This window comes from Elaeis guineensis, chromosome 2, assembly GCF_000442705.2.
Source record: "Elaeis guineensis isolate ETL-2024a chromosome 2, EG11, whole genome shotgun sequence".
Classification (NCBI taxonomy): domain Eukaryota; kingdom Viridiplantae; phylum Streptophyta; class Magnoliopsida; order Arecales; family Arecaceae; genus Elaeis; species Elaeis guineensis.
In genome coordinates, this window is record NC_025994.2 from 71,089,129 (window position 1) to 71,112,891 (window position 23,763).

Here is a 23,763-nt window from a genome sequence, read left to right on the forward strand (position 1 = left end):
AATCTTTGGTGGGAGAATGTAAAAGCTCAGTGTAGGAGGGATGGAGAAGAAGAGATCCGGAACTGGAGGCTTATGAAGTGGATCATGGAGAAGCGATTTGTCTCTCAATATTATAAGCAGGAGCTGTACATCAAGTTACAAAGCTTGAGACAAGGGGGATGTGTGTTGAGGATTATGTCAAAGAATTTGAGATGCTGATGATGAGATGCGATTTGCGAGAACCTCAAGAACAGACCATTGCAAGGTTCTTAGGAGGCTTGAATAAGGAGATTGCTGATACGGTGGAGTTGCAATCTTATGTGTTCCTTGACGATGTGATCAAACTTGCTGTTAAGGTGGAGAGACAGCGCAAGCATGGTGCAAGTAAGCCAAGTAAGACTACCAACTCATCTTCCTTATCACCATGATCCATCCCTAAGGTGGTGCCAAAAAAGTAGAAAAAGGTGATTCTAGCAAGCAAGTCACAGATGCGGTCAAAGAAAAAGAGGTGGAAAATTCACAACCTTCCAAACGAAGTTGAGATATCAAGTGTTTCAAGTGTCTTGGTTACGGTCATATAGCCTCTGAATGTCCAAACAAGAGGGTGATGTTCATTCGGGAGTCACAAGAAATTAAAGTGAAGATGAGGCTATTTTGGAAGAGGTAAAAGAAGATTATGTGGAGTTTGCAGATGAAGGAGAGCTATTGGTTATTCGTCGCAACCTGAACCTACAAGCCAAAGTGGATGATGAGCAGCACAAAAATATCTTCCATACCAGGTGCACCATCCATGATAAGGTATGTGGTGTTATCATTGATGGAGGTAGCTGTACCAATGTGGCTTCTACTATTTTGGTAGAAAAACTTAATTTGGTGACTATGAAGCATCCCCGTCCCTATAGATTGCAATGGCTTACTGACGATGGTGATGTGAAGGTTACAAAGCAGGTTGTAGTACCTTTCTCTATTGACAAGTCCTACAAAGATGAGGTTGTTTGTGATGTGGTTCCTATGAAAGCCAGCCATCTTCTTTTAGGAAGACTTGGCAGTACGATCGAAGGACTATTCATGACAGCTTCAAAAATACCTATTCATTTGCCAAGAATGGAAAGAATATAGTGTTGGCACCACTTAGCCCGCAACAGGTCCAAAGGATCAGCTTGTGATTGAAAAGGGCAAGAAAGAGAACCTATTTGCCAACAAGGGGGAAGTGAAGCGAGTTTTGACTAACTATGAAATTATTTTTGTTCTTGTAGCTAAGCAGGTTTCAAGTGAAGAATCTCCCTTCCACCGCAAATGAAGGAGATCTTGGAGGAATTTACAGATATTTCCCGGAAGAATTACCAAAAGGATTGCCACCAATCAGAGGGATCGAGCATCAGATTGATCTCATTCCAGGGATTGCCCTACCAAATAGACCAGCCTATAGATGTAATCCGAGGAGGCCAAGGAGTTGCAGCGGCAAGTTGCGGATCTTTTGGAGAAGGGTTATGTGAGGGAGTCTATGAGCCCATGTTCAGTACTAGCTCTGTTGGTACCAAAGAAGGATGGATCTATGCGGATGTGCGTGGATAGTAGGGCGATAAACAAGATCACAATAAAATATCGCTATCCAATTCTGCGACTGGACGATATGCTTGATGAGTTGCATGGAGCTAAGGTCTTCTCAAAAATAGACCTGAGGAGCGGATACCATCAGATTCACATGAAGGAAGGTGATGAATGGAAGACCGCATTCAAGACCAAGTTCGGATTGTATGAGTGGACGGTCATGCCATTTGGATTGTCCAACGCATCAAGCACATTCAGAGATTGATGAATCATGTGCTGCTAAGTTTATTGGTGATTTTGTGGTTATATATTTTGATGATATTCTAATTTTTAGCAGAAATCAGGAAGAGCATATGGAGCACCTCAGGGGTGTTTTTGAGGTTCTGCGACAAGAGAAGCCATATGGCAACCTCAAAAAGTGTCATTTTTGTCAGGATCGCATAGTCTTTCTTGGCTATGTTGTGTCACAACATGGAGTGAAAGTTGATGAGGAAAAGGTGAAAGCGATAAGGAGTGGCCTGTTCCTACTAATGTATCTGAAGTAAGGAGTTTTCATGGCCTAGCATCCTTTTATCAGAGGTTTGTGAGGAACTTCAGCACTATTCTTGCTTCTATCACTGAATGCATCAAGAAAGGAGGAGAATTCAAATGGACTGAAGCAGCCCAAAGGAGCTTCGAGTTAATCAAGGAGAAGTTGAGTTCAACACCCATTCTAGCTTTACCCGACTTTTTCAAGACTTTTGAGATAGAATGTGATGCCTCCGGTGTGGGCATTGGAACTGTTCTGATGCAAGAAGGGCGTCCCATAGCATATTTTAGTGAGAAGTTGAATGGTGCAAGCTTGAGCTACTTTATCTATGACAAGAAGTTCTACGCTCTGATTCGGGCTTTGGAGACTTGACAACATTATTTATTGCCAAAGGAGTTCGTCATCCATACTGATCATGAGTCTTTGAAGCACTTGAAAGGATAAAGCAAGTTGAATCGTAGACATGCCAAGTGGATAGAATTCTTGAAAATTTTTCCTTATGTGATCAAATACAAAAAAGAAAATGTCAATATCGTGGCTGATGCACTTTCCAGAGGTATGCTTTGATTTCATTGCTTAATACTAAACTAATGGGATTTGAGTTGATTATAGATCGATACAAGGATGATCCAAAATTTGCAAATATTTATGAAGAGTGCAAGAAAGGAGCTGTAAATGGCTATTACAGGCATGACGGATACTTGTTTAAGTCAGGTCGGCTGTGCATTCCTAACAGTTCCATTCGAGAGCTTTTGGTGAGAGAAGCTCATGGTGGCGGATTGACGGGTCATTTTGGAGAGAAAAAATATTGGAGATGGTGAAAGAGCACTTTTATTGGCCAGCTATGATTCGTGATGTGCATCACGTCATTGAGAGGTGCGTTACCTGTAAGAAGGCGAAGAGCAAAGAGACTTCACAAGGGTTTATATACCGCTACCTGTACCAGATCAACCATGGATAGATTTGAGTATGGATTTTGTGCTTGGACTGCCAAGAATACAAAGGGGGAAGGATTCGATTTTGGTGGTTGTGGATCGATTCTCAAAAATATCTCATTTTGTGCCATGCCACAGAACCGATGATGCTTCACATGTTGCAGAATTATTTTTCAAAGAGATAGTACATCTGCATGGTGTACCAAAGAGTATTGTGTCTGATCGAGATGTCAAGTTCTTGAGTTACTTTTGGAAGACCTTGTGGAAGAAGCTTGGTACTAGATTGCTTTTCAGCACGACTTGCCACCCGCAAACCGATAGTCAGACCGAAGTGGTAAATCATACCCTCTCTTCTTTGCTTCGCACTGTTGTTAACAAGAATATGAAGAATTGGGATGAGTGTTTGGCTTATGTTGAGTTTGCTTACAATCGTAGTATTCATAGCACTACTAAGCATTCTCCTTTTGAAGTGGTTTATGGGTTTAATCCTATCACCCCACTTGATTTGGCACCACTTCCAATCAGCGAAAGAGTTTGTATGGATGGGAAGAAGAAAGCTGAGTTGGTTAAGTCCATGCATAAGAGCATCAAGGAGCAGATTGAGAGAAAGAATGCGGCTTATGAGAAGGCAGCCAACAGAGGAAGAAAACAAGTTCGCTTGGCTCCAGGTGATCTTGTTTGGATACATCTTCGCAAAGAACGATTTCAAACCAAAGAAAATCTAAGCTCATGCCACGTGCTGATGGTCCATTTCGAGTTGTTGAGAAAGTGAATGACAATACTTACAAGATTGAATTGCCTGGTGACTACAATGTGTCCGCTACATTCAATGTTCGAGATCTTTCTCCTTACTTGGAGGATAGTTTGGATGATGAGGAAGATTTGGATTTGAGGGCAAATCCTACTAACAAGGGGGAAATGATGTGCACCATCATGAAGAAAGAGATGATCACATGCCATATATGGATTCAAGAGCCAAATTGATGATTTTGCTCATGTGGTAGAAGCATGATGCGGTGCGAATCAGATTTGGCAAGAATTTGAAAGAAATTATTGCTTGGAAAAAGGGTCGAGTTTAGAAGCTTGTTTTGTTCTTTCTAATTCACCATGATCTCCAGCCATTATCATTTCCATAATAGCAAGACGTAATCAAGGTTGTTTTGTTCTTCCTAATTCACCATGATCTCCAGCCACCATCATTTCTATAGTAGCAAGATGCAGCCAAAGTTATTTTATTCTTCCTAATTCACCATGATCTCCAGCCACCATCATTTCATAGTAGCAAGATACGGCCACTATCATTTCCTTTGTAGCAAATATAGCCACCATCATTTCTATGATAGTCAAATTCTGTTATTTCCTTCCATTTACTAATGTCTTATGTTCCTCTCTTATCTATATAAAGGGAGGCGACCTATGTATTCAATCAGATTTCAATGAATGAAAATGAGTGTTGCTGATTTCTCTTATCTAACCCCTGTGTGTTAATGGCGAGTTATAAATCCTAGAACTTATCACTCACATTCTTCTTTTCTTGAGTGTGGCGTTCTACCCCTTTGTGATCTGATTGTGGCGATTTTCTTATCAATCAGATTTCAAAGGTTTCTTTTTTTTTTTCTTTTTCTGTGCTCAACCTTTATTCTTACTACACAAGATAGTTATTTAGGTCTGGGCACATCAAGAAGCCTCCATGCCTGTAGGCTTCGACTGAGGCTAGGCTTCCTCGATGATCGTGGGCCTCGACTGAGGTAATACTTCGACAGTAGGCTCAACTGTCTGTTGATCCTCTTCCGCCTCATCCTTATCTAGAAAAGAGAGATTGAGGTCAGGAAGGTGGGTGACTATCCTCTCCTGAAGCATGTCCTGACCTAAGAAGTAGGCTTCTTCAGAGAAATTCACCTTCTATTAGGTGAACTTCGAAGAGGACCAGAATGCCTCGATTACTAGCTGATCAACATTGCGAGCTTCTCATCGGCCTTCCGATGCCTCTTCCTCTCTGCTAGAAGTTTAGTTGTGGCCATCTTTAGTGTCGTCTCAGCCTTCTTTATGTAGATTCGGCCTTCCTCTACACTGCTTCAGCCACCATCTTTGCCTCTTCGACCGATGCCTATGTGGCTCCAGCTTTTTCCAACACCTCCTTCAAGCATTTCACTTTAGCCCACCTTCATTGGCCCTTGTGCAATAGGCCTTAGACTCCTTATGGATGTCTGAGACCTTTGACCTGGCCACCTTCGTCGAGCTACTGAACAAGCCAATATAGTGATCGAGCTACAAAAACAACTAGGTCAGCTATCAAGATGCAAAAAAAAAGAGAAAGGGAAGAAGAGAAAAAATAAGAATTAGAGGACTCACCTAAGTGTAAGCATTAATGGCATCTCTTTGTTAAGCATTCAGGCCTTACTCCTCCAACTGGTCAGTGTCCACCGAAAGGAGGAAGTTTCAGAGTTGCTCGCAAGCCACTTTATGGTCTCACAAGGTGGAGCTGGAGGGAGTGATTGAAATATCTTCGACCCTTGGCTGGGGAGAGGAGCTGATTCTGAGCTGCTCAGCTCAGGGAGATGGTTTGGGACCAGGTGGTAGGGTCTGAGGTTGAGGGTGATGGACAAGCTATTGATGCCCGAACTTGCACCGACACAGCTTGGACCACCTTGGTCACCAAAGTTAGGCCTCCTTGTCAGGCTACTTCAACTAGGCAAACGAAGCCTGATGCGGCTTCTTCGGTACCGTTGCACCAGAAGATGAGCCTAAGGCCTTCTTCTTCTTTAGGTCTAGCTTCTTCATCGCCTCAATCTCCTTGGGCCTCATATCTGTACCAAACCAAAATAGGTTAAAAAAATAACAAAATAGAAAACAAGAAAAGAAGAAGGGGTGTGGATTGGCCAATCCAACCCTTATCTCGAGGATCGGCTAGGCTGAGGCTGACATTAAAAAGAGTTTGCTCCAACAATAACTTCGACAATTCTGAAATTTTATGATTGCGCAGCACATTGAAGCACTGTCGATCTGCATCCCCTAACTTGGGAGCTCGAAGGTCAAACTCTCTAGGTTGACCCTAACTGGTGAAGTCCCAATCTCTTATGTCCGAATAGGAGATATAAAGGAAGCATCCCTTCCAACCATGAACAGATGAAGGAACACCTCGATTCAAAGCATGAACCCCCTTTTGAGGTGAAAGGTACCACTAGTCATCAAAATAAGCATATTTTTTGAAAGTATAAAAGGAATGTAATAGGTCGACAGATGGTATAACCTCTACTAAGAAGCAGGCCACCAGAAAGCCTATAAAGAAATGCCATGAGTTCGGTGCCATCGAACCCTAGACCATACCAAAAGTAAGGAAATGTTCAATGATGAAAGGATGGAGGGGGAGCCTAAGATCAGCTTGAAACGACTTCTCATACAAAGCGAGCCAACCAAAGAGATTGCATATCCTACTAGTTGGATCTGAGAACTCTAGGTCAAATTCAGGAAGAATGCTGAACTAGGCCCTAAATATACTAAGATCCTCTGGGTCATTGTGGAGCAAAACTTACTAGGCATGAAGCTTTGACCCCTGTGCCCGACACCAACATCCCTAAGACCACCTCTCGATGGAGAATCAAAAGGCTCTCTCACCACTATTTATTTACCTAACCTACCCATCTTAAGGCTAATAGATGATGTTAACCCCAGAAAAAAAAAAGGGGGAGTGGAGGAAAGAAACATAGAGACGAAAAAAAGGAACGAACTGGTATAGAGAAATGCAAAGATGGGCTAAGAATGGTCAGAGAAAGACCCTAAAAAACCAACCTATATTCTTGAGAGCAGACTTGCTAATGAAGCTTTGGACCTTCTCAAAGAGGACTGCTATCTCAAGAGGAAGGCTCAGAAAATAATGAGGAAGAGGAAAAAAGGAAGAAAACACCCCTATTTGTACAGATCATGGATGGCCCTTAATCCCACATCGATTTGACTCAAGCTGCTGGATGATTGTCACATGGCAAAATCAAATTGGCTGAAATTATTTTTCCTAGAGGTATATTTATGGGCATGTCTCTAAAGGCGCATGTGTTGCCTCGAGTTCACCCAAATCTTAAATAGCCATCGATTGACAACTTTCACCTGACATCCCTTCATAAACCCTACCAAATCCTTGACGTGATGGTTTAAATGCTGTAGATGCACCATTTTGCCCAAAGAGTGGGAGCTCGACACATGTCTTCGGTAGACTCAATGCAGTTATACTCCCTATGCCTAATCCCTGCTCAGACTAGGGAGTTGGGGGATATATTATAAGTAGAACCCGACACCTAACATGAAGACACGATCAAACCTTGGTCGTGCCGACATATGCATCGGCCACCAGCCTCTACAAAAACCACTGACCCTCACTTAAGTCGTCAATCCTAGCATCGGCAGCCGACCCCTCTTTAGATGCATCAGACTACCGATCTATATGGCGGTGGTTGCTCACATCATTGAAACAATATCCGAACATCGAACATCGATCCGTAAAAGGTGCCGACCCCATGTCGGCTTTGACCTAGTCACTCACCTCTGACTCTCATCTCCAATGACATAAATGGTGGGCCTTCATGCCACACTTTCTTCACTTCTAACTTTGATTGCCATGCTCAGCAAGGTCGACAGAGAGCTCCTGTATGGTCCTTTCAAATCAAGCCATTAAGAAAAGTAGTTGGCCATGTGTAGGAAAAAATCACGTTAAATCTTTGAATCCCAGATACTCAAACCCTAGCCATTAAGGAAAATGGCTAGCCACACATAGGATGAGGTCACATCAACCGCCATGCCCAAGAGACTCTGAATGAGATCATTAATGGAAACAGCTGGCCACGTGCGGATGAGGTGATGCCACCCGTCAAATCCATGGAAAATCAGAACGAAAATTTTGAGGGTATGGCAAAAAGGTCTCTAGCCACTTTTCTCACCCATGGATCTCACCTCTATAAATAGAGATAATTAGGGGACCTCCAAAGGTGTGCAACTCTTACACACACTTCTTTTTATCTGTTCTAAATTTTTGACTTGAGTGTTGGAGGGTTCCCATCGAAATTAGTACTCCCAGACGAGGACTTATTTTGCAGGTCCAGTCACCATCATCTCCACCGAGTACCACCACATTCCAGCAACTCTGGCCCAAGCTGGGAATCTGTAGCAACACTTTCTTTATTAGTCACTGAATTACAGCTAATTGCCTATGTTTCACCGCAATCTATGGTGTCTTTGCTATCTTGAGGAAGTTCGGTAGACCATTTTTAAGGTTCCATTTGATTGTCGAGTCGGATTAATTTTGCTTCCAACCATTTTACTCCAGCATAAACTACCGCATTTCATAAGTGCAATCATTTACTTCGTGATAGGTGAAAAATAATTTTAACATCTTCTAAAACAAACATGTTAGCTATTATTTCTTTTTTTTTAAAAAAAACTAGTCAGCCAGTTTAGCATTTGCGATCTCACTAATATGAAAAGCCTTCATATATCATAGTCTATTTCACATCACTACAAATGTCGTCCTTCAAATAATTACATTGTCCACATCAAGATTAATTTATAAGTGATTCCCCAAACTTTGCAATCTACAAGATCAAGCTGCAGTTATCTCTCTCCATTACCCTAAACTCCAAGTATAATTTGATCCTTCGATATTTCGCTCGCCGTGTCACTATATATTCTAATGACGGCATGCAATCTGGTCATGAAATCTCAAACCCCTTAAACCAACAACCTAGGCACTCCTAGTATGAATAGTCCTCCTCAGATTCCTTATCCTTTCATGAATAATCACTCCAAGTTCACGTGCCAAGATCTAGTTCACCATACTATATAACCTAAAGAAAGGGAATATGAGAAGGCCAACAGTAAGTTGGTCATGGACTTTTGTGGACGTTGGGGAAGCTAACGTAGGCGTCCACCTTTTCTCAAGCAAAGCTAGCTATGAGAACTCAGAAGGGTTGGTCCGTAGGCGTCCACCTTGGTTTGTTTCTTTCCCACCTTCCCATTGAATTCCCTCTCTTTTTGCTTTTGTGAGGTACCTAAGTGACCAAAATTTCTTTGAAATGAGGCTAGTCAAGGTTGTACTATTGGAATTCATTTGATTAATTCTATTTGAATGTGGCTTATACTCATGCATCAAAATTATTTTATATGTTTTAGATTGATTTGGACTCTAATTAAAAATAAACCTCTGATAAAGTGATAGGAAAATATTTGATGGTTATTGTGATAAAGTTAAACTCTACACAACTTTTATAGCTGATTTAAATACTATCTCTAATGGATGAGATATGTTATAAAAGTACATTGCTTATAGACTTGGCCCTTAGCTCTTCTGAGAGTTTGTGAGGTCCTTATTGAGAATACTCAGAGTTGGGATTGGAAAGCCAAGGTGTTGCTTGTAGACAGCAAGGAGCATATTCAACTCATTTTGTCATTGTTGGTTTCTTCTTCAAGTAAGTCTTATTGTCCTACAAAGTTCTAATATGACAATATGTACATCTTAAATAAATTTTTTTATTAATTTTCTAAACTAGTCATATAAGCAAGTCCTGTTAGATAATTTTAATTTTTGTTATGCCTGGATCGTGCTCCTATGTTCATACAAAAATCAAGTCATAATGTAAATAATACCTTGCATCATCATGTATCCAATACGACAGTCCCATAGCCCACAGGATATTTGATCTTTTTCCATGGGGCTTCTGATCTTCTCTCTCCTCACTCTCCTTAACATGGGCGATCAATAGCAATTGCTCATACCTTTCTAAGAGTTTGAGAAAGAGATCGGGCACCTCTATATTTATACCTGCACTTGTCTTGTCCTATCAAAAGACTAATTCTATTCAAAGTTGACTTCCAGTTCAGATTTGATTAGGAATAAAACTCTTTAATTAATTAGGTTTACTATAATTGATTCAGTACATGTGACTAACCCAATGAGTTACACCTGACTAAAAAATAATTAGGCCATATTAAAAGTCAAATCCAACATTCGCTCACTTGGCCTATATTATCACTTAAAATAACTCATTGGTTTTTTCCAAAATATTTTACTTTAAAAAAATAAAATATTTTAATTTTCAAAAACAATAATCTTGAATCAAAATTTTTTGAAAATGATCCGATGAGTGCGAGCTCATTTTTAAAAAAAATTACCTAATTATTTATTTCTTGAAAGATTCTTTATACTTTGATTAAGCAAAAATCGTTAATACAGATTATGACGGTTACACATCTCAATTAACATACTCCCTCGCATGTATCATGATATTAATAATTCTCATTTAACCCAATCCTATATATTTTAAGCACATAGACTATTAAAAACTCATAATACTTATGATAATGGTTCCTCTAAAATGTCATATGAATGACACTTCTGTTTATTTTAATTTTAACAAAAATCAACCATAATGTATACAAACAATAATTAAACAGAAATAATAGTAGTCATTAAACTATTAAGAGATCTCAAATAAGTATCTATTACAAACTAAATATCCCAATAACAAATGCCCATAACTTTTACATGCTCTTTTAAAACTTTGAGGATCAAACCTTTGATAAAGAATTAGCTATCATATAAGTAGTATCAATAAAATCAATAGACACCTGATGACTGTTAATTCTCTCATTCACAATAAGATACTTAACATCAATGTGCTTATTTATATTGATCATCTTACTACTACTAGAGAAAGAAACTACAGCAGAATTATCATAATAAATTCTCAGTGGCTTGGAAATAAAATCCATAACCCCAAGCCCTAAGATGAATTTTCTCAACCATAGAGATGTGAGGAAGCATTGTAACAACTTATATATTTAGTTTCCATAGTAGACACTACAAAAACACTCATTATTAGTGATGGCTAATCACCATTGCTAATAAGCAAATTACAGTTGCTAATACTATTAGCGATGCAACGCCATCGCTAATAAGCCATCAAAAAAAACTCCGACACTAAAGCAGCTTATTAGCAATGATAAAGGAGCCGTCGCTAATAACATTATTAGCAACGGCATTTAGCGACGACATTCATCGCTAATAATTTTTTCAGATTCAAAATTAGTAAATTTAGAAAATATAATAACGATGACTTTCCATCGCTAATAAGCCATCGCTAATACTTTTTGCGATGAAACTTTTGTCACTATAGCCATTGCTAATAAATATATATATATATTTTAAAAAAATATTCTTCATAATTATATTTATTAAAATTTGTTATAATTTAATTAACAAATAATTAAATTTATAGACATTATACCAACTAATAATTAACTATCACTATTATGAATAAAAAACTAATATTTTATATTAAATTAAAATTAAATTATACAAATAATACTACTCAAACTTCAAATACAATATATCAAAACTAAAAAAAAATCAACAAACATCATCCTCCTCATCCTCCTGCTCCTGTACATCATCTACGACAGCAGGTGGATGAGAGCTGAATGTCTCAATATCCTGTAATAAAAAAAATAAAATATTATTAATAATTTTAAAACTAAATTAATTAAAATTATAAAACTATTATAATTGATATGCCTCAAGTCTAAACTTTTATGAAGAGATATATTTTAATATACTATTTCGATTCTCGAATGGATTATTCCTACCGTTTCATTCGATGTTATGAGCTATAGACGCTTCTAACTAGTACTTCATCAGATGGTTAAGTTGAATAGTATAAACTCATTGGTAGATAGATCCAATCTGACATTACATATTTTTTGAGCAAATAAAAGATGGCAAGCATTAAATTTCTTCCATGCTTCACTGTCAGATGGATGAGTCATCATATCAGAGCACTAGAAATTTTTTTTTTTTTGTGCCATCTCATCTGTCTGACAGTACTCTTGGACAAACAGAGCTTTCAAAGTCTAAGAATGAGGGATAGGTATCGAAAGAACCTTGTATGGTATGTCTTTTTGATTCCTACCCTCTTGCCTTGGCTTAAATCGGCTTTCATTGCATACATCACATGAGCTCTTCGATTGATCCTCATAGAAAAGCATGCAATTATTACGATATGCATCTATCTTCTCATATCCCATGCCTAACCCCTTCATCATTTTTTTTGAGGCATAGAAACTTCCAACTAGCTTCTCATCATTCGGTAGCATTTTCTTTATGATTGCTACCATTCTATCATAACAGTTGACTATCATATTAAACTCAGCTTTCAAGTTCAATAACTCTGATACAGTTGATAATATAGTATGTGTTTCACATTTCAACCATAGTAGTTCATCAGCATCTCTTAGCATTCGATAGAAATCACCACTGTTAGCTTTTGGATCATCCTCCATATCTCAATTAAAATCAGGACCAACAGCATCCATAATCATATCTACCATTCTATCTGTGTCTATGTCCTGCTTATTTCTAATCCTTGTAATTGTCTCCCATGTCTCCTCATGTAGGTACCAATGCTTATAGTTAGGCATAAATCTACTCTTATATAAATGGACAATTATTGTATCCCTATCAAGCATTTCTTTATTGTCACATCTCTTACAAGGGCAACAAGTATGCTCTTGATGTAAGAGTGCTACATTTCTAAAAGCATACTCACAAAGTACTCACATCCTTCTTGTATTCAGTAAAATCATCCCATCGACTATTCGACGGTCTATCCAACTACAGTCTATGACATACTATCTAAAGATTTTATATATACAAATAAAAAATAATTACTAAATAATTATTTTAATATTTCACATGGCTTATATAATAATTGCATCCTACCATCAACTAATAGGTATAGAAGGTCATATTCCATTCAAAAATTGCATTAATTATATAGATCAAATACAGTGATTAAATAATATGTAATAGGGGTCGAAAAAAATTTTGACAGCATCTCCTGTTAGCTCTCCCCCACATGGCATAAGATGTGTGAGGAGAACTAAAGAAAAATACTGTCTAAAATTTTTCTTGAATCCTCACCATACCATTTGATTACTGTATTGATCTATAGAATTAATTATATTTTTCAAACTGTTCATACTGAATAATCAATTGATCGATGTACATAATTCTTCCATCCATATAAAAATATATAAATATACAGATACCGTAGAATATGTATATCAATCAAAAGATGGATCTATGATTATATGTAATATAATATTTTTAAATTTTTAAATTAGTGGGTTCCAAAGTATAGAGCATCATTGCAAATAGGGACGATCAGGATGCACATTCCACGTATTAGGACTTGGAGCATGCCAGATGACTAAGCCGTGCGAGCACACCAGTATGGCATCTAGGAAATCCTATCCTAGTGGTTTAAAGTACCGAGTGACATTACAAATAGGGCTGGACATAGGTCGAGATGGGCTAGACCACATCTCTCCTTGAGTCTAGCTCAAAAATTTTTTTTAGACTTTGGGTCAGGCCTAAGGCCTAGAATCCAACTGTCTAGCTACTCTGGCCACCACTGGAGTAAATGAGAGGGCTAGAGCTAGTCCGACCATGGCCCAACTTTGAACCCCTATCGTCGAAGGCAATAAAGCTACTCTCATCAGAGAGCTTCCCAAAGTGGTTCCATCTTTGAGAATAATATTGATTTAAATAATATTAATAATATTATTTAATAATATTATTTAAATTTTAATTAATAATCAGATAAATTAATTTAAATATTTAAAATTTAAAAAATACGACGGGTGTAGCGATAGTGATGGAGCCATCACCATCGCTAATACTCACCTACGCAGTCCGACGCATGACGCTCCAATGGCTTAGCGCTTCAAAGGGGGGAGGCGGGGGTGCAGGTCTAGCGCATGGTGCTCTGGTGATGTGGCACTTCGATGGCGTGGTGGGGGAACAAGGGGGGTGGTAGGGGAAGAAGGGGGGAGGTGGGGGACGGGTAAACCAACAAGGGGAAGCACGATTCGATGGGGCAGAGCAACGGGAGAGTAGAGGGTGTTGGAATTCATATGTAGGGGCATGCATGTGTGTTTCAAAATTTTATTTTTTAAATATTATAGTAAAAGATAGATTAAAATACTTTTAATCTATATCATGCATGCATAAAAATATAAATCACAAGGATCTACTTCATATGCTGAAATTGTACATATGCTGAGATTTAATATGTGATCAATCACATACTTGTTTCACAATTTCTTTCTTCAAACCTGGATCTAAAAGAGAAGAGGCTCTCTCTTAGCCATGTAAGTATCCGGTCTCTATGGGTAGCCACTTGAGATCAGTCTGAAACAGCCCTCTTAAGATTGAATTTTCTTCACTAAGAAAATTCAGCCTGTGAATCTGAACAAAGCCTGGATCGCAATCAACCCTTTGATCTCTTTCCTTGATCTTCTTCTTCTCTTCTTCTTTTATCTTTCTTATCTTGTATATGCTGCTACCAAACACCAGAAACCAGCACTCAAAGGGGGATGCCAAAGCCCTTATGGGCGTGTGGATTTGGGACGCCCAAAGGTGGGGCATGCGGGATGCCCAAGGGAGAAGATAGGGAGAGAGGAAGAGAGGGCGTGGGAGCTTCTAAAGGGGCATGGGGCTTGCTGGTTTGGATGTCTAGGGACCTTAGGGGAGGTCCCTTTAAATAGACATAAGATTGAATCCTATTTAATCTTATAATATAGGTCCTATTTGTATTAGGTTTTCTAATAACTTAAGTTATTCAACTTCCTTTGGGATTCCTTTTAGGCGCCAACTCTTGGAGCCCTTGCACCCATATAAACACACCCCAAAGTGCACCCAAGGGATGCCCCATAAAGGGTCTACATGCCCTCTAAAGATGGGATATGCCCAACTTGATACAATCAAGGTGGCGCCCTAACTAAACTATTAAGGAATATTAATTAAGGACTTGCATCCTTAATTCAATTGATCCAAAACTTTAGACACCCAACAATTTGAGTCCAATAAATCTAATTCATTTAGGTTATTAGTAGATAATTAAGTTTGAATTATCTTATCAAATAAAAAATTCAAACGTAAAAAAAAATTGGGTCCAACCATATGCTATCAAGGTTACCTTGAACCCAATGGATTTTTCTAAACCCAATTGATACTTCATAAGTCTAATTGCTAATTCAGACTAATCCTTTGTTGTATGACCCATAGGTTCAATTCTATCTGATAGTAGATATACAATGATCTCTATCAAAGTATCATTGAAACTCTTTTAATGGGTTGAAACAATTCCACTCTAACTCATCAAGGTTTGTCGATCTAGAACAACCCTAGTGAGCTCTTACAATCCACCAGTGACACCTAGACAACCAATAAAATCAAAAATGAACCTCAAGGTGTAGTTAGCATATGATTCAGTCCCTCTATCGTGAGTTTCGATTGGATGGCAGGTCATAGATAAATTATCAAATCTCAACATCAGTCATATGATAGATCGATCAGCTCAAGTCCAATTGTAATTTTTATGAAAACTCCTTTCCATCAATCACACTATTGTGGCCACAGATTCTCGGACTTAGTCTCTCAAATCTATAGAACTGCTCTTCTCTATTAAGATCAATAGATCCCATCTAGATGTGCATCCTACTCTTACAATGGACCAACTGTCGTCAACATCTACTACAAGGGCTCATTGAGACCATGTTTATGTGTCAGTCAAACTCCAGCAGCCTCACTGCAAGTAATAGTACAATCTCAGGTCAAAAGATATTCACCAACTATAGTATCGAGACAATCACTGATGATCGAATAGAAATCAAAGTGATCTCTTGTATGGTCATACTCAGTATCAGTTATTCTCTAACAACTACCCGCACTCATCGTCCAGTTTCTCTACACTGTAGACTAGAGACTCATCTATCCTGAAGAAAATGATCTGTGCATCGATCTATCCAGATCAATCACATTCTCATGATGATACTATGATTTGGAGTATTTAGAAATTAAATACATGTCTCTAATTCTCAACTCTTTCAGAATATGTATCGAAAGTTAATTCTATGGACGATTCAAGGACACATCATACTTGAATAAAAAATAAACTTATCATTTTATTGATCAAATAATGTATTATTAAGCATAAAATTATGTCTAGATTTATTATAATGTGTCAGCCATATTGACTTTCAGGACATACATCTAACAATCTCCCACTTGGACTAAAATTAATTGGCCACTAATCTAAGTCCCGTCTTCTCAAGGTGGACTTTCATTTTGGTTGGCTCAATTACTTTGTTAGCGGGTCTACCATATTGTTCATGGAGTCTACTCTTCGTACTCGACATGTTTCTTTTCAGATAGTCGCGTATGATATGATACTGTTGTTCGGTGTGCTTTGATTTCTGATGAGACCTCGGCTCCTTAGCAAGTGTTATGGCTCCATTATTGTGCAGTAAAGTGGTATGGCATCCGATGTCATAACCTCAAGTTTTGCATGAACTTCTTGAACTAGAAGCTTTCCTTTGCAGCATCCGAAGTAGCGACATACTCAGCCTCTATGGTCGAATCCACTATGATGGTTACTTGGAACTCTTCTAGCTAACTATGCCACCCTCACAAACGAACACATATCCTGATGTAGATTTTCTATCATCAGGATCAGACATGAAGTCTTAGTCGGTATATCCCTCGACTCATAATTTAGAACCTCCTCCAAAGATCAAGAACAAATCTTTAGTCTTGCTTAAGCACTTAAGAATGTTCTTCACAGCTATCCAGTACTCCTCATCTAGATTCAATGATACCTACTCGTGTCACTCGCAGCAAGGACTATATCAGATCGAGTACACAGCATGACATACATAAGGCTCCCTATGGCTGAGGCATAAGGAATCTTACTCATGCACTAAACTTTCTCAGATGTGATCGGATACATCGTCTTAGAAAGATTAATACCATGCCTAAGAGGTAAAAGCCCTCTTTTAGAGTTTTTCATGCTGAACCTCTTCAGTATCTTCTCTATATACAGCTTTTGTAACAGGCCTAGCATCCTCGTAGATCTATCTTTATAGACCTTTATTTGAGAATATAGGATGCTTCTCCTAGGTCTTTCATAGAAATTTCTTAGACAACCATCTTTTGACCATGGTCAGCATTGAAATATCATTCTCAATGAAAGAATATCATCCACGTATAATATGAAGAATGTTATTGCGCTCCCACTGACTCTTTTGTATACACATGATTTCTTTTCATTTTTGATGAAATCAAACGATTTGATCGCATCATCAAAATGATGATTCCAACTCCGAGCAGCTTGCTTTAATCCATGTATGGATCTTTGCAGCTTGCAAACTCTGTGATCACCATCATCAGATGTGAAACCCAAAGACTACTCCATATAGATATCTTCTCAAAATATCTATTCAGAAAGGTAGTTTTCACATCCATTTGCCAGATTTCATAATCATAGTAAGCTGTAACAGCAAGCAGAGTGCGGATGGATTTCAGCATGGCTATAGATGAGAAGGTTTATTAATAGTCAATACCCTTGCACTGACTATAATCTTTAGCCACAAGTCTAGCTTTATAGGTCTCTACCTTACCATCAATACCTATTTTCCTTTGTAGATCCATTTACTCCCAATGGGTACAATACCCTCAGATAGATCTAATAAGATCCATACTTCTTTGAGTGTATTGAGTTAATTTCTGACTTTATCATATTTAATCATTTCTTAAAATCAATATCAGACATCGCCTTATCAAAAATATTAGGATCATCACCATGACCCCTACCTCCCATAAGGAATATTTTCTTTACTTTATCCATAAGCATACCCATATACCTTTCAGGAGGTTGGGAGACTCTGCTAGATCTATGAGGTAGTAGAGGAATGTCAACTACTGGCTCATGAATAATGGGTTCCTGAGGATCAATAGCTCTTTACTCTTCAGAGACCTTCTCTTCGAGATCAACTAACCTCCCGCTGCTACCATCCTAGATAAATTATTTTTTAGAAATATGGCATTTCGACTCATAATCACATTGTGATCTTATAGAAAGTAAAAGTAGTATCCCATAGATTTTTTGGATACCCTATGAAATGAGCTATTACAGATCTATCTTCTAGTTTATCAGCCATCTGTCTCTTGACATAGGTCGGACATCCCCAAGTCTTAAGATAACCTAGACTCGACTTCTTACCATACCATATCTTATATGGTGTGGTATGAATAGATTTTGATGAAACCCTATTCAACAGGTGAATGACAGTTAATAAGGTATGTCTCCAAAGATATAAGGGTAGATTAGTGAAGCTCATCATGGACCTGACCATATCCAATAGGATCCTATTCCTCTTTTCGGATATCTTGTTGAGCTGAGGTGTTCTGGAAGAGTCCATTGAGAGACTATGCCACTGCCCTTAAGATATCTCAAAAATTTTGACTATGATATTCACCTCCTCATCAGATCGAAAAATCTTAATGGGTTTATCAGTTTATTTTTCTACTTCATTTCTGAATTTCTTAAATCTTTTAAAGGCTTCAGATTTGTGTTTCATCAGATACACATACCCATACCTAGACAGATCATCGATAAAGATAATGAAGTAGCTATAACTACTCCTACCTGCATATCAAATAGGCCACACACATCAGTATGTATCAGGACAAGTAAATCAGTGGCCCTTTCTCCATGTCCTACAAAAGATAACTTGATCATTTTTTCTCGAAGGCAAGATTCGCAAGCTGGATACGACTCTGGATTAAAATAGCAAGGATTCCATCCTTTTTCAGTTTGTTTATCCTATCCTCTCCAATATGGCTTAGTCTATGATGCCATAAGTACTTCTGTTAATTTCATCTCTAGATCTCTTTTGACCTACGGCACTCACTATTTGTTCGTTTAAATTTATATTCGCATCAATATGCAAGTGATATAGACTGTTAATTAAAAGACCTCGTACAACTAATTTATTTTGTAAATAAATGAAAAAAATTTTTATTGAAACTAATTTTAAAACCTTCCTGTGCTAGCACAGATACGAAAATCAAATTCTGACTAGCTATAGAAATAAAATAACAGTCTTTAAATCTAATCTAAAACTAGATGGTAATCGAAAATGATAAGTGCCAACAGTCTCTGCAATAATTTTTGCTCCATTGCCAATCCAAAGGATCATGTCACCTTCTTTTAACCTCCTACATTCTATTAGACCTGCATTGAAGTACATATATGAGCACTCTAACCAGAGTCCAATATCCAACTAGAAGTAGAATAAACTGTAAGGTTAGATTCAATTACGAGCATACCTTCAAAAAGTTTATCACTCTTTTTGGTCTTTAGGCTCTCCAAGTAAAGTGGATAGTTCCTCCTCCAATGGCTTTCAGCATCAAACACTTTCTCTTTGCTTCGATCTTCTTAGGAACATCTTTCTTTGGCTTTCTCTCTTTCTTCTGCTTCTTAGTAGATTTAGTATTCTTTTTTTCAGTCGACTTTCTCTTGAAAGAAATCCACTCTACAGTGAAAATAGTTTTCCTTGAACATTTCAAGATTTCTTTCATAGTGACCAACATGTTGACCAGTTTGGGTATAGTGCAATCGAGCTTGTTCATATAAAAATTTATAATAAATTGACTATATGAACTCATAAGAGATTGAAGGATCAAATCCATCTGTAATTTCTTTTGCATTTCAAGCCCGAGCTTTCCAAGCTCCTTAATATCCTTGATCACTGTCATACAGTGCTCATGGACTACTGCTCTTCATGCATCTTCAAGTTGAAGAGTCTCTTAGATACTTTGAAGCACGCAGTACGGCTCTACTCACCATACAACTCTTGTAGGTGAGTGATCATAGCCCTGGTAATGGACATATACCCATGCTGGCTTTACAACTCGTTTGACATAGATGTCAGTACATAGCACTTAACTCGACTATCTTCATCTGTCTATTTTTTAAAAGCAACTCTTTGCTTGATAGTAGGACAGTTTGATAACACTATGGGTTCTTGGTTGAGTACATGACTTAATTTTTTTGAATCAGGACAATCCTGAAGTTTTTGAGCTAGTCTTTGTAATTAGTTTCGGTCTAACGATTGGTTTCAAAGATGCGGGCTAAAGGATTTGAGACTGACATTATTTAACTGCAAGAGTAGAGATTCAAGTTAGACTTTTATACTTTAATATTATATTTGCTTCTAGAAATTTTAAGATGCAAACAATGATTTTCACTAATTTTTCAGATTCCTCCACTCTTCGGATGGAAAACGAAAATCCTAACGCAACAAAAGATTCTCAGTGGGTGCTGCAGTCCCACTGATGCCATGCACCTCACCTAATAGTTATTGATAACATGCACATCGATACATAGGCAACTCTTTGTCCAGATGCTTCTCTAAGCATGTTGCAGTGACTTGATCTCTAAGTCATATGAGCTTACCTAGCAGTTATTGACCACACTCCTTAGTTAAGTCCGACCTACCATTCACAAGCAGGTGCAAGGCCATCATTGGGTCCCTCACCTAATAGTTATTGGGCCCAACCCCATCCTTATCCTGGAGCAACTCTTCGCTAATAGAGTGGTTACGTGTTTCTGATGTAATTGAATCACTGTAACCAGTCGAGAACAATAAATACCAGTAGCACGTCCGTACATCTATAACGATAGAAGACCTATGGACTTAATATTTATGGAGAGGTTTAGGTTTAGGTCTCATCTAATCAGTCATCATATGATCGATCTAATTGGCATGGGCTAAACCAAACCGTTAAGCAATCTAATTCAAGACCCAATCTTCCAAATTGGCCAAGTGAAGATTGGTGGGGGTCCCCCCATTGCTTTTCTTAAATACCAATAAATTAGCTAGATAAACTAACGAAACCAATTAAATAACCATATCTCAATTTCTTGCCTTAGACACTAGTAGGTCAATTGATCTAAATAGGTTAACTTAAGCGAATCGAATTCAAACCAACAAACTAAATTAGATCTTTAGGTTAATCGATTCTATATATGGGATTCAATCGATTTGATCAACAATAATTTCATGATCATATAACTTAATTGATCTAATCTTAATCAATGCTTGACTCGATTTGATCAATTACTTAATTAAATTAGACCCATATGGTTTAAATCATAAACTTTAGATGCCATCCTATTATATGACCTAAATTTTGATTTTTCCATAACCAAGACCCTTATGCACAAACATAAATTTCAGATTCTAAAATTAAATTTTAGATCTAAATTTTTTACATGTAAGATAAGTTTTAAATAATAAAAATAATTTTTAGATTTAACATACAAATATATATCTCATATATGCATGTAAAATTTAGATCTAAATAAAATTCAGATCAATACATGATATCATATATCTCATATACTAATCATAAATCATATTGAAAATAATTTTATGACCTAAATATATAATTATATATCTCATACATGAATCATGCATCAGATCATATAAAATTTTAGGTTTATATTCTAAATTTTAGGTTTATGCATCGATATGTTAAAGCTTGTTGGTTTGGATGTCTAGGGATCTTTGGAGAGATCCCTTAAAATAGATATAAGGATTAAGTCCTATTCAATCTCATAATACAAGTCCTATTTGCATTAGGTTTTCTAATAACTTAAGTTATTCAACTTCCTTTAGGAATCTTTTTAGGCGCCAACTCTTGGAGCCCTTGCACCCACATAAACACAACCCAAAGTGCACCCAAAGGACACCCCATAAAGGGTCTACACATCCTCTAAAGATGAGACATACCCAACTTGATCCAACGAAGATGACGCCCCAACTAAACTATCAAGAAATATTAATTAAGGACTTGCACCCTTAATTCAATTGATCCAAAATCTTAGACACCAAACAATTTGAGTTCAATGAATCTAATTTATTTAAGTTATTAGCATGTAATTAAGTTTGAATTATCTTATTAAATAAAAAATTCAAATGTAAAGAAAAAATTGGGTCAACCATATACTAGCAAGGTTATCTTGAACCCAATCAGATTTCTTTGAACCCAATTAATACTTCATAAAGTCTAATTATTAATTCTAGGCTTAATCTTTTTGTTGTATGACCCATAGGTTTAATTCTATCTAGTAGTGAGATATACAATGATCTCTATCAAAGTATCATGGAAACTCTTTTCAATGGGTCGGAACAATTTCACTCTAACTCGTTAAGGATTATCAATCCAGAACAACCCTAATGAGCTCTCACAATCCACCAGTGATACCTAGCGATATGTAGTGGCAACCTAATAAAATAAAAAATAAACCTCAAGATGTAATTAGTGTGTGATTTAGTCCCTCTATCATGAGTCCCGACTGAATGGCAGGTCATGGATAAATCGTTAAATCTCAACATCAGTCATATGATAGATCCGATCAGCTCAAGTCCAATTGTGATTTTTATGAAAACTCCTTTCCATCAATTATACTACTGTGGCACAGATTCTCGAACTTTGCCTCTCAAATTTTATAGGACTACTTCTCTCTATCAAGATCGATAGATCCCATCTTGATGCGTATCCTACTCTTATGGTGGACCAACTATCGCCAACATCCACTACAAGGGCTCATTGAGATTCATATTTATATGTTAGTCAAACTTCAGCAGTCTCACTATGAGTAGTAGTACAATCTTTGATCAAAAAATTATTCACACAATTACAGCATCGAGATAATCACTGACGATCGAATAAAAATTCAAGTGATCTCTCGTATGGTCATGCTCAGTACTAGTTCTTCTCTAATAACTATCCACACTCATTGTTTAGTTTTTCTACACTATAGACCTAAAATTCATCTATCCTGAAGGAAGTGATCTGTGCACCGGTCTATCTAGATCAATCACCATCCTCATGATGATACTATGACTGAGAGCATTTAGAAATTAAATGCATATCTCTAATTCTTAATTTTTTGAGAATATATATCGAAAGTTAATTTCATAGACGATTCAAGAGCACATCACACTTGAATAAAAAATAAACTTATTCTTTTATTAATCAAATCAATGTATTAAGTATAAACTTGTATCCTAGATTTATTACAATGTGTCAACCATATTGGCTTCCAGGATATACATCTAACAGAGGGGAGGCCGGGCGATGGGATGCCGGCTCCAGAAAGTGGCCGGTAGCATTGGGGAAAAAAGGGGTGGGGGCTTAGGAAGCTTTGATTCAGTGCGAGATATTGGCTCTAAGGTGGGACGACGGCACGAGGCTGGGGGGAGGAAGTCGGGGGCTCCGACGGCATGGTGGGAGAGAATGGTGATTGGAGAAAGGGAGTCGGTGGGGGAGCAAGAGGAGCGATGGAGATTTTTGTGAGCCCGTCAGGGATCCGAGGGAGTTATTTAGAGCTTATTATTAGTGACAGCAAGATTTCATCGCTAAAGTCATTGCTAATAATAATTTACTTATTAGCGATGGCTAAGCCATCGCTAATAATAAAATCATCATTGCAAATAACTTTTTAAACTTATTACGATGGATTGATATTTCGTCACATTAAATTATCGGTAAATACTCTTATTAGCAATGGCTAATTAGCCGTCACTAATAGCTATCACTAATAAGCTATTTTCTTATAGTGAGAGTAGGCAATAATGCACTGTTTTACATTCCATGAAATTGTTCCACCAACCAACAAAAAAATGTAACCTATTGTTGACTTCTTACTATCAAGGCAACCAGCATAAGCTACATCTAAGTGACCAATCATCTCCAACTGATCGATCTCCTATAAGTAAGCATGTAGTACTTAGTCTCCTGAAGATAGTGCATCACCTTTTTGGTAGCTTTCCAGTGGTCCATACCTAGATCACTCTGATATCTACCAAGCATTC

At 37.6% G+C, this 23,763-nt stretch overlaps 1 pseudogene; it reads left to right on the top strand.

Moving 5' to 3' along the window:
* Positions 1–200: 200 nt before the first annotated feature.
* Positions 201–2,880, top strand: LOC140855266 (uncharacterized; annotated as a pseudogene).
* Positions 2,881–23,763: the final 20,883 nt, after the last annotated feature.